This window comes from Ailuropoda melanoleuca, chromosome 3 (assembly GCF_002007445.2).
Source record: "Ailuropoda melanoleuca isolate Jingjing chromosome 3, ASM200744v2, whole genome shotgun sequence".
Classification (NCBI taxonomy): domain Eukaryota; kingdom Metazoa; phylum Chordata; class Mammalia; order Carnivora; family Ursidae; genus Ailuropoda; species Ailuropoda melanoleuca.
This window is the reverse complement of record NC_048220.1, coordinates 114065509-114075295: the sequence shown is the minus strand read 5'-3', so window position 1 is coordinate 114075295 and position 9787 is coordinate 114065509. Positions and strand designations below refer to the sequence as shown.

Below are 9787 nucleotides of genomic sequence, written 5' to 3'. Positions count from 1 at the left end.
AGAAATGGTGTCTGTGGTTGGCAGCCTCCAAGATGGCCCCCAGTGATCACCACTTCCCGGTATTCACAGCTTTATGTAGGCCCCCCACATTGCCCCAGGGTGGGCCTGTAGGACCAACAGAATAAAGCAAAAGTGATGATATTTCATGTCCAAGGTTAAGTGGTGAAAAAAAGTTTCAACTTTATTTTCTCCATCCCCATAGCCCCTCCCCCCTCCCCCCCAATNCCCCCGTCTAGTTTTCTTTCAAGGATCTCTCACTTGGGGGAAGCCATGTTATCAGCAGCCCTGTGGAGAGGTCCAGTTGAGGAGGAAGCAAAGCCCCTAGGCAACAGCCATGTGAGTGAGCTTGGAAGAGGACCTTTCAGCCCCAGGCAAGCCTTCAAGGACTAGCTCCAGTGGCCGGCTGGAATGCAACCACTACCTAGCCAAACCACTCTGAGATTACTGACACTCAGAAACTGTGTTGTTGTGTTTTAAGCGCTAAATTTTGAGGCAACTTGTAACGCAACAATAGATAACTAACACAGTGTCCATATAAAGTAGAACATTATGTGGCAATAAAATATGAGATTTTCAAAGACTACTTGATGACAGAAATGTGATGAGTTGCAATACGAAGTGAAAATAGTGGGAAGCAGATCCACCCAGCAGTGTGCGGTGCGTATCTGTGGGTTTCGTCTGATCAGCAAATGTCCTTCCCCTCCTCCTGCTAACAGAACTTCCCTTCTTGGAGAGAAACAATTGCACATGTTTTAAGTGGTGCTGACGCCAACCCGCGTAGGTCAAAGAAGTAAATCTGATCAAATCTAAGTACCTTAATCCCTTGGCACAACATGAAAGGCAGGCGAATGAGGACAATTCCTGGAACCTTTCTTCTCGGAGTTGTTAAAGGAGAGAAGGGCCTTAACTTCCAAATACAGGTCAAGGTGGTGAAGGCATCACACGCTCTGGCTTGAGTATTCTTAAAGTCAGCCAGCCGTGGACTTCTCAGTTATGAGTCAATAAACTCTTTTTGCTTAAGGTAATTAGGGTTTGGGTTCTGCCATGAGTAATACATAACATTATCCCAAATTTTTATAAAAAATAAATAAATAAGATTGTCTGCAAACAGATAGCACGGTAGACTCTACCACATGTTAACAGTGGCTCTGGATTTGTGGTTTCAAATTAATGAACTTGCTACATCACAAATTTTTAAAACACAGATTCTTGGGGCACCTGGGTGGCTCAGTTGGTTAAGCATCTGCCTTTGGCTCAGGTCATGATCCTGGGGTTCTGGGGTCAAGCCCCGTGTCCAGCTCCCTGCTCAGCAGGGAGCTTGCTTCTCCCTCTGCCTCTTCCCCTCTCCCCGACTTGTGCTCCCTCTGTCTCTCAAATTTAAAAAAAAAAAAAATTAAAACACAGATTCTCAGGCCTTACACTTGGAAACTTTGACTCACCAGTTCTGGATTAGAGACCAAAAATATGTATTCTTAAAAATATCTCCATATAATGATGAACAAACGACACTGGAAACCGCTGAGCCTAGCTGAATAGATCATAAGTGAATGTTTCTGCTCCTCTGGGCGTAATTTCTAATTTTATAATGAATGTGTAGTATTTGGGTAATGAGCACATTTCTTAAAAGTACAATCGTTAGTAAGTTGGAACACTAGTTATCATATTGATTCTAATGGAAGATACTACCCAAGTTTCAACCAGGGTTTCAGCCGAAGCCAAAGGCAGATGCTTAACTGACTGAGGCTCCAAGGCATCCCCTAGACCATTAACCTTTAACACAACACCTCTATTTCCACTGCCAAGCTCAGTCTGTGTCCACACTGGGAAGAGACAGGTGGAAGGGCCGATGGAATGGAAAAGACAGAGGCTGCAGAAGGAGAAGTGGATTCCTGACAGGCTAGAGTAACTCTTCAGGGTGAAACAGACACTGAGTGCCTAGGGGTTGGGAGTCCAGATCCAATCCAAGTGATGCAATGTCCAGGAGGCACCGAGACACTTACTGGGGACACAAGCCTGATGCCTGGCTGTGTCCTGAAGGCCCGAGGATGAGACGACTATTGGGAAGAGGCCTCTGCAGAGAACCCAGGAGGCGCATCAGGGCTCTCAGCACCCGGGAAAGGAGCCTGGATTCTGCATGGTGGTTCAAGGGCAGGCGAGTAATTGTAAAGTGGGTGCCTAGATTTTAGAGCAAGTAGATTGTAGATTATAAATGTAGTCATTCAGGAGAAGGGCCTTGGTTGGGCAAGATGCTGACCTGGTATGAAATAGGGGCTTAGATTCAGGAACAAAACAGAAGGCTGGTAAGAGGAACAGGGCACGATGTCTGCGCAGGACCAGCTGCCAGCTGCAGGACCGCCGTGCCATGGTCTGGGGATCCTAAACTTCCCGGGAGTATTTTGGATTGCCTCAAGCAAGCACCCATGTGCAGTAGGAGCCAAGTGAGTTTACATCAGCAGGGACTGAAGGATTTGGGGGGCAGGCCCTGGACTGATGGAATCAATACAACTTCCATGAAGGGGGAATGCAGCTGGGGCTCGAGGGGATAAGAAATTAGCAGCTCCGGGGCGCCTGGGTGGCACAGCGGTTAAGTCTGCCTTCGGCTCAGGGCGTGATCCCGGCGTTATGGGATCGAGCCCCACATCAGGCTCCTCTGCTATGAGCCTGCTTCTTCCTCTCCCACTCCCCCTGCTCATGTTCCCTCTCTCGCTGGCTGTCTCTATCTCTGTCAAATAAATAAATAAAATCTTTTTAAAAAAAGAAATAGCAGCTCCTTGTTACTCAAATGGGAAATGTGGAGAACTGGGCTCAGAGACATAACCCGAGGGAGGGGGCCTCTCCACAACCATGAGGCCTTTGATGGTTTCAGTTTCCATTGGCAACAGCTGTAGGTGTTTCCGAATTGAGGCAAGGCCTCTTCAACCATTAATTCCTAAGGCCATGTTAAGGTCTGCCTTATACAGGAAGCCACCTGCCGTCTGCATGTTTTTAATTGAGTTTCGGCAGCTGATGAACAGCTTCCACGGCCCCTTGGGAATGTGTCTGCGTCTCCTTTCAGGCTCCAGCTCTGACAGAGGAACAGAAATCTTGCAATCGGCCTCCGCTAGATCTAGAGTCGTTGAAGGCCACACTAACGCCACAAACCAACAGAAGCAAATTCCCTCAGGGAATTCCAAGTCCCTAAGATCAGGCCTAGGCCGGATCCCAGTTCCCTCAGCTTGCTTTGAGACCCAGGAATGTCTTTCTCAAGGACCTGGGAGCCATCTCTTTGAAATGTAAACATGAGCCACAGTCTCTGGGAGAGTAGGAGCCCAACTTCCAACTTCAGGTGGGTGCCTTGCATTAAATTGTAAAACTCCTGTCAGGAAGACAGGAGTTTGTTTTTCCTTTGGATAAGGCCAATGAAGGATGCAGATGGTTATCCCAATTATGAATTCAGGATGGACTGTGTGTGACAAATGGAGCTAAATCCTCTTGCTTGAGGATTATCTATTATCCAGACAACATGTATGTAATGGGCTCTATCCGCTTGACTATATAAAAGGAGAGATATCCTTCTGTCTTTGCAATCCCTCGGATTACTTGTGATCCTAAATTCTGGTTTAATGCTTATTCAATAATAAAACTGTTTTTCTTTCTCTCCTATTTTTAAGTGGAGAGGTCGGGGAGCAAGAATTCCTGTCCCCTCAAAGGTCCTTCCAGCAAGACTAAGAATCAAATCGACATGAGGCAGATCAACAGATCAAATCTAACAGCGTACGTAGGAATCCACAGAGACACGGAAATTCCAAAGAAGCGTCAGGAAAATGAGGTATGAATGTCATCCTGAACCTTAAAGAGAAGGGTAAGGCCCTGGGACTTCAGAGGACAGAAATGCACTTCACGGGGCGATAAGAAGAGATGTTTGGTAATTAGATGTTTGCCCTGCCATGCAGATGAGTCACTCAGATAAAATTTATCTCTGCTAATAAACTTTATTCTGGGAAAATCCCAAATTTAGATTCTTCTGTGTAGTTAAGGGGGGGCAAAAGTCTCTCTTGAGCTCATGGGGACTTGATTGCCTTCAGATCAAAATGATCTGCCTGCCCAGTGGCACATGGGCGGTAGGGGTGCTGTCCCGAACCCCTGGGCTAGCTTGGGAGATTTGGGTTTTAATCATATTTCCTCAACAGCAATTACGCCTGTACACATAAGCGGTGATTACCGCGCCTACCTCGGAGAGAGTCATGTACCACTAGATGCCCATTTCTCTACACCACTGAAGTGGAATTTGATCTGCAGAGAAGGCCAGGTGTGACACAGTCTCATAGACACACATGCTGTAAACATGATCAGGGAGCCATGGCACTGCGTGATTGGGTTTCCCTCTACCAGATTTCCCTGAAACTGGAGGATAGTGGCAGGAGATTGAAACGCCGGAGTAAGAGTGCTGTGGACAGTTCGTGAAGACAGGAGGGCTCTTCCAACGTGTAAATTCTGGGTTGTTTGCAGGGATGGATTAAATTGTAAAAGAATATGTTTATTGTAGAAACATTTTGAAAGTAACAGAAAGGTGTCTATGACTCATGGGCAACCACTATTAACGATTGTAAAGAACCAGCTTTGTGAACCCTGAGAACATTGTCTAAGGGAACGACATGTACTTCTCAAGAACAAAGAGAGAAAACAAGAAGTACATGTCATTCCCTGGGTGGCTCAGTCGGTTAAGCATCTGCCTTTAGCTCAGGTCATGATCTCAGGGTCCTGGGATTGAGTCCTGAGTTGGGCTCCCTGCTCAGTGGGGAGTCTGCTTCTCCCTCTCCCCCGCCCTTGTGCTCTCTTGCATGCGCACAAAAATTCTCTCTCTCTCTCAAATATAAATAAATAAAATCTTTTTATAAAAAAATAAAACTCATTTTAGGGACCTTCAAATTTGCTATCTCCAGTAGATGTCAGCAGAGCTCTAAAACAGCCTCCCCAACTTCCCCCTCCAGGCAAATCTCCTGGGAATCTTGTTAAAATGTAAGTTCTAACTCAACTCGGTAGCTGTTGGTCTGATTAGCAGCCAAGGGATGCCTAGGTTGGCCCATGAACACGCTGGGAGGAGCCAGGCTCTCAAGCCGTGCTTCTCAGCCTCAGCACCTGCCCGAGGCAACCAGCCAGGGGCTTGATGAACACAGGATGCAATGCCAGCATCCTGGCCTCAGGAACCTTTGAAGCTGCTCTGGATGATTCTACTGTGCAGCCAAGGTTGAGAAACCCAGCTCTATTCACCCTACAACTTCAAAATGTGCACATCAGAGAGCTAGGGACTGTTAAGCAAATGGGACTTTAGCTATTGTCTTGTCCTGCCTAAACTGTCATTTCATAGGTGGCAAAACTTAGGCCCAAAGAGAACACGCTCAATCCAGGTCACACCGTGATTTTAGTTTAATTTCCACAATGACACAAGGTAACTGGGATATTGTATTCTCATTCGGATGCTTTAACCATACTCTCTGATGGCATTCCTACGACCTCAGATGCGGTCAGTCCACAGTAACTTACTTTTGCATGTGATGAGGGCACGGAGGGCCTGCTTTACATCTTCTTCAAAACTAAGGCAGAGAAGGGAAAGAGATGGAGAGAATAGCACCAGTAGGTCCTCCCTTGTTATCCTCTCTTGAGAAAGAGACACATGGATGTGCCCTTTGTCCTTGTACTCACCCAGCATGCAGCCCCACTGCCCTGTCACAGTCCATCGACCTCAAAACCATGCATCAGCTGCTTAGACCCAATTTCACCAAAAACGGGGGGAAAACACATGTGGGGTTGCTGAAGGCCCACCATGTGAAGTTCACTATGAGGGCACATGGCTGGCTTAGTTGGTGGAACATGGGACACTTGATCTCGGGGTTGTAGGTTTGAGCCCCATGTTGGGTGTAGAGATTACTTACAAATAAAATCTTAAAAAACATTTCACTATGAAACTTCAGGACAAAAAGGAGAATGCTACGCCCACTATGCCCAGCAGTGCTGTTTACGCTGCCCCAGCCAACCGGCTCCATCCCTTCTGGCCAAGTGAAGTTCTCAAGCAAAAGTGTCCTCTGAGCGCACCTGCCAGGAGCAGGGAGCGAGCCCTGTGCAGCAAGTCCTGAGCTCTGAAACTGGAGCCATGCTGCAACACCTCTCATCATAAGCAGGCAAAGATCCCTCCTTGGGCCCCTCATCCCCCTCCAACCACTGCTGCTTTTCTCGGCTTTCCCTTACCACAAACCTTCTAAACAGAGTTGTCTCTACTTACATCTCCACTTTCTTACTTCTCAGTGTGGTTTGGCCCACATCGATTAAGTGGTCACCCCTACCATTCCCCTGAACTTGACCTTGTTCAGATACTTCCTTCTTCTTCCAACATCTCAGGGCCCAGTCTTCAACCCTCCCCTTAGATGGTCTCACTCAGAACCAGGGCTTTACATACATCTATAGACTGAAGAACTTCTGTTCTGTCCTCTGAACTTCCACCTCATGTCTCCAGCTGTCTGTGTTTGGTGAACCCCTCACCCTGGTCAGCCCAGCCTCCAGCCTTACTCAATAAATGCCCCAAATATTCACTCAGTTGTTCAGAATCAAAATATGAGAGCTTTTTCACTTTTTTTCATACCTCAAATCTAATTCATCAGAAATTTCCATTCACTCTACCTTCAAATTAATTTCAAATCCACCACACTTCACCACTCCCACTACTACCATCTAGACCAAAGAAACCATCCTTGTCCACCCACATGATGGCAATAGTTTGGCACCCATACTCCCCGATTCCTTTTTCACTCCTTGCTGGTCAGATCTTCAGACAGAAAGAATGCTCTTTCTAAAGCATAAGTCAGATCTTATGTCACCCCTGCTTCTATGGCTTCTTGGAACGTTTTGAATAAACCCAAACTTCTTATCACGTCCATAAGGTCAAGAATATCTGGCTCTTGCTTATTTCTTCAGCTTTATCTCCTTTCACTCTTTGCCTTATTCCCTTCAGTTTGGCCAAAATGACCTGCTTGCTTTTGCTAGGATGAGCCAAGTTCACTCTTATGTTAGTTGGCCTCTTTGTCTAGAACATTCTTCTCCCTAGACACACACAGGATTCATGGTCTCCCATAGTTCCCATCTCTGCTCAAATGTCACATTCTCAGAGAGACTTTTCCTGACTCCTTTATGTTAAATCACCTCTGTCTTCTTACTCTCTATCCTATTCACATGTTTTAATAGCTCTTCTTACTTTTCCTGACATTATCTTATACGTGAATTTGTTTATTGTTCTTTCTCCCTTGCTAGAAAAAATGAGCTCTGTGTGAGCAGGGAGACTTTGGATTGTTAAATTCTACATGCCTGGCACCTAGGACTGGGCCTGGCACCTCGCATGTGCTCAGTAGATATCAGTGCAGGGGACTGTAAGATTACCACCAGCTGCAGGTGGGGCCTCAGAAGATAGATCCAGAAGAGAAATGAACTCCCAGGCAACAGGTCACCAACGGATCTTCCCCTCTGATTTTCAAAAATGTTGTCCTTTTACTGAAGTTTCAGTTGGGGATTTCCAGTGAAACGTGCTTTAATGCAATCTCAGAACAGTGGCCAAAAGCTAAGACTTCACATATGCTTTTCAGAGAATAACAGGAAATGGAAGAAGCAGTCAGCTGACCAGTGTCAGAACAGCTTAGTAACACAGGGCACACAGGAGAAGGGACGTGCAGAGCTGTCAAGTCAAAGAAAACCAGATGAGCTAGGATTCCAGGGAAAAGAGAACTGTTCGGAGATGTGCTGACAGTGTCAGCCACACCCCAGTACACGCACACACACACACACACACACACACCCCAGAAGGGATTTATCAATCCTGAGTGGAAACAACAGGCTTGACCTTGGCCCAGGCCAATTCTGCAAAAGAATAGAAGGACTAAAATGACAAATAGAAACTTGATGCCCTCAAATACACAGCCTTTTCTCCCTAGGTGACATTTGCTGAGTTCTGGGGCTATATAAGAGGCTGGGGGACTATCCGGAAAGCTTCTAGAAGACAGAGTGTTTTATCCCCTTCAGGAAACGAGACCCGTGAGCAGGGAAGGCCAGTCTCGAGCCCAAGGGCCTCTCTCCCTCCAGACACCTGATGGGAGCGGCACAGAGCAGGAGGGTCCAGAGCTGGGATGAGAACTTCTGAAGAGCAAAGCAGGCTCTCCTCCGTCTTTTCGGGCTGACGACGGAGATTAGCATGGCTCTCAACGAAAAGGACAGAATGGCCCTCCTGTGAAAGGGCAGCAAAGACAGACTACAACCCAGCCTCAACCTTCCTCTGCCTAGGAGAGGAGAAAGGGAGCCCTCTCTGGTGGAAGATCACATCACACGGAGGTTTCGCCTACCTTTTTTCCATGTTTTCTGTATACAACAGAACAACATGTAACAAGGCAAGTCCATAGTTAAGTGAGAAAAAAAACAGATAGTAGAACAAAACCGTCAGATGCTCCAGATATTGATGCTAACAAAAAAAGGGAAAACCGTAAAATCAATAATATCTATTAGACTAAGTAAGTCTAGTTTAAATATTTTTTATCCCTTACGTAATCACTAAAAGAATTGTAAAATGATGTATAACCAGTAAATCAATAGAAGAAATTATTGGAAAGGTAAAATGTTTGTATAGTCCAAAAGATATAAAAGAAGGAGAAATGGAACTAAATTTATGAGCCAAATAGAAAACAAATATTAAGATGGTAGATATAAACCCAGCTATATCAAGTTACATCAGTTCATCACCAAGGCCTAACTATTTATGTGCTACATACTCCTGTGGCCTTGTCTCTATCCCCACTACTATGGTCCAAATTCCTGCAGTAACCTATCACCTAGACTATTTCAGTAAATCCCTAACAATTTTCCTTATTTCTGATATAGCCTCCTTCAATCCATCCTTCTTAGAAATGTTATCATGATTTTTTTTAATTTGATTTTGAGCATGCCCTTCTTCTGCTTAAAATGTTTCAGTAGCTCCCGTTAACTTAAGGTAGACATCACAAAATGAGTATTTGCGGAGTAGTCCGCCCGCCTTCTGAAAATATAAGAGGGTGCAATGGCTCCACCTGGTGGCAGCTCTGAAGAGTTGTTGCACTGCCTTGAGACCAGCCAGGAAGTGGAGAATGTGACTTTTTACTCTTGTCTTCCTCTTCCAGGAAATCATGCTTACCTGACCTGAGGAAGAATCTGTAGCTGGTTGGACCTGAAACTTCTCCATACAGGCAAAGAGTGAGGATATTTTTGTTCCCAAGGAAGAAAAGGGAAGGCCCATATTGTGGGTTGGGAGCTGCATATATTGGAAAGCTATGAGTGGATCCAAGTGGGAAAGGGGGTAAAGTTTCAAGACACAAATTTACACATCTTCTTAGATACCCCCAGCTAGCCCACTTTTCCCCTTCCTGGTTGCCATGCCACTTTGGGTCTTGGGTGAAACACTGGCCCACCAAGTATGGGCTCCAACATCCTGAAAAGCCTGGTAGCCAGGATGAAACCATCCGAAGTGCAAGAGTCAGCTCCCCTAAAGGTAAAGTGGGACCAGTGAAAAATGGAAACATCACGGAGCCAAGCAAATAAGCTACTCCTTTCTTCAGCAAACTATCCAAGGCATGGTTTCTCCTTGCAAGTCCTGAGCCAAGGTCACGAGCCTTCCTAGTTCTCAGTAAAGGCACAGGCAGCACAATTACATCCCATCGCCTTGCTTAAAGTCTTAAAGTCTTCTCCTTTCCTTGCTTTCTTTCTCCCCTGGCAGTCACCAGTGCTTGCACAACCCGAACGA

At 45.9% G+C, this 9787-nt stretch overlaps 1 long non-coding RNA gene across 1 annotated transcript; it reads left to right on the top strand.

Moving 5' to 3' along the window:
• Positions 1-2306: 2306 nt before the first annotated feature.
• On the top strand, positions 2307-8386 carry LOC117801409. Its single transcript, XR_004623901.1, has 3 exons — positions 2307-2438; positions 3651-3808; positions 8044-8386. It is a non-coding gene; the product is annotated as an uncharacterized LOC117801409 (long non-coding RNA).
• Positions 8387-9787: the final 1401 nt, after the last annotated feature.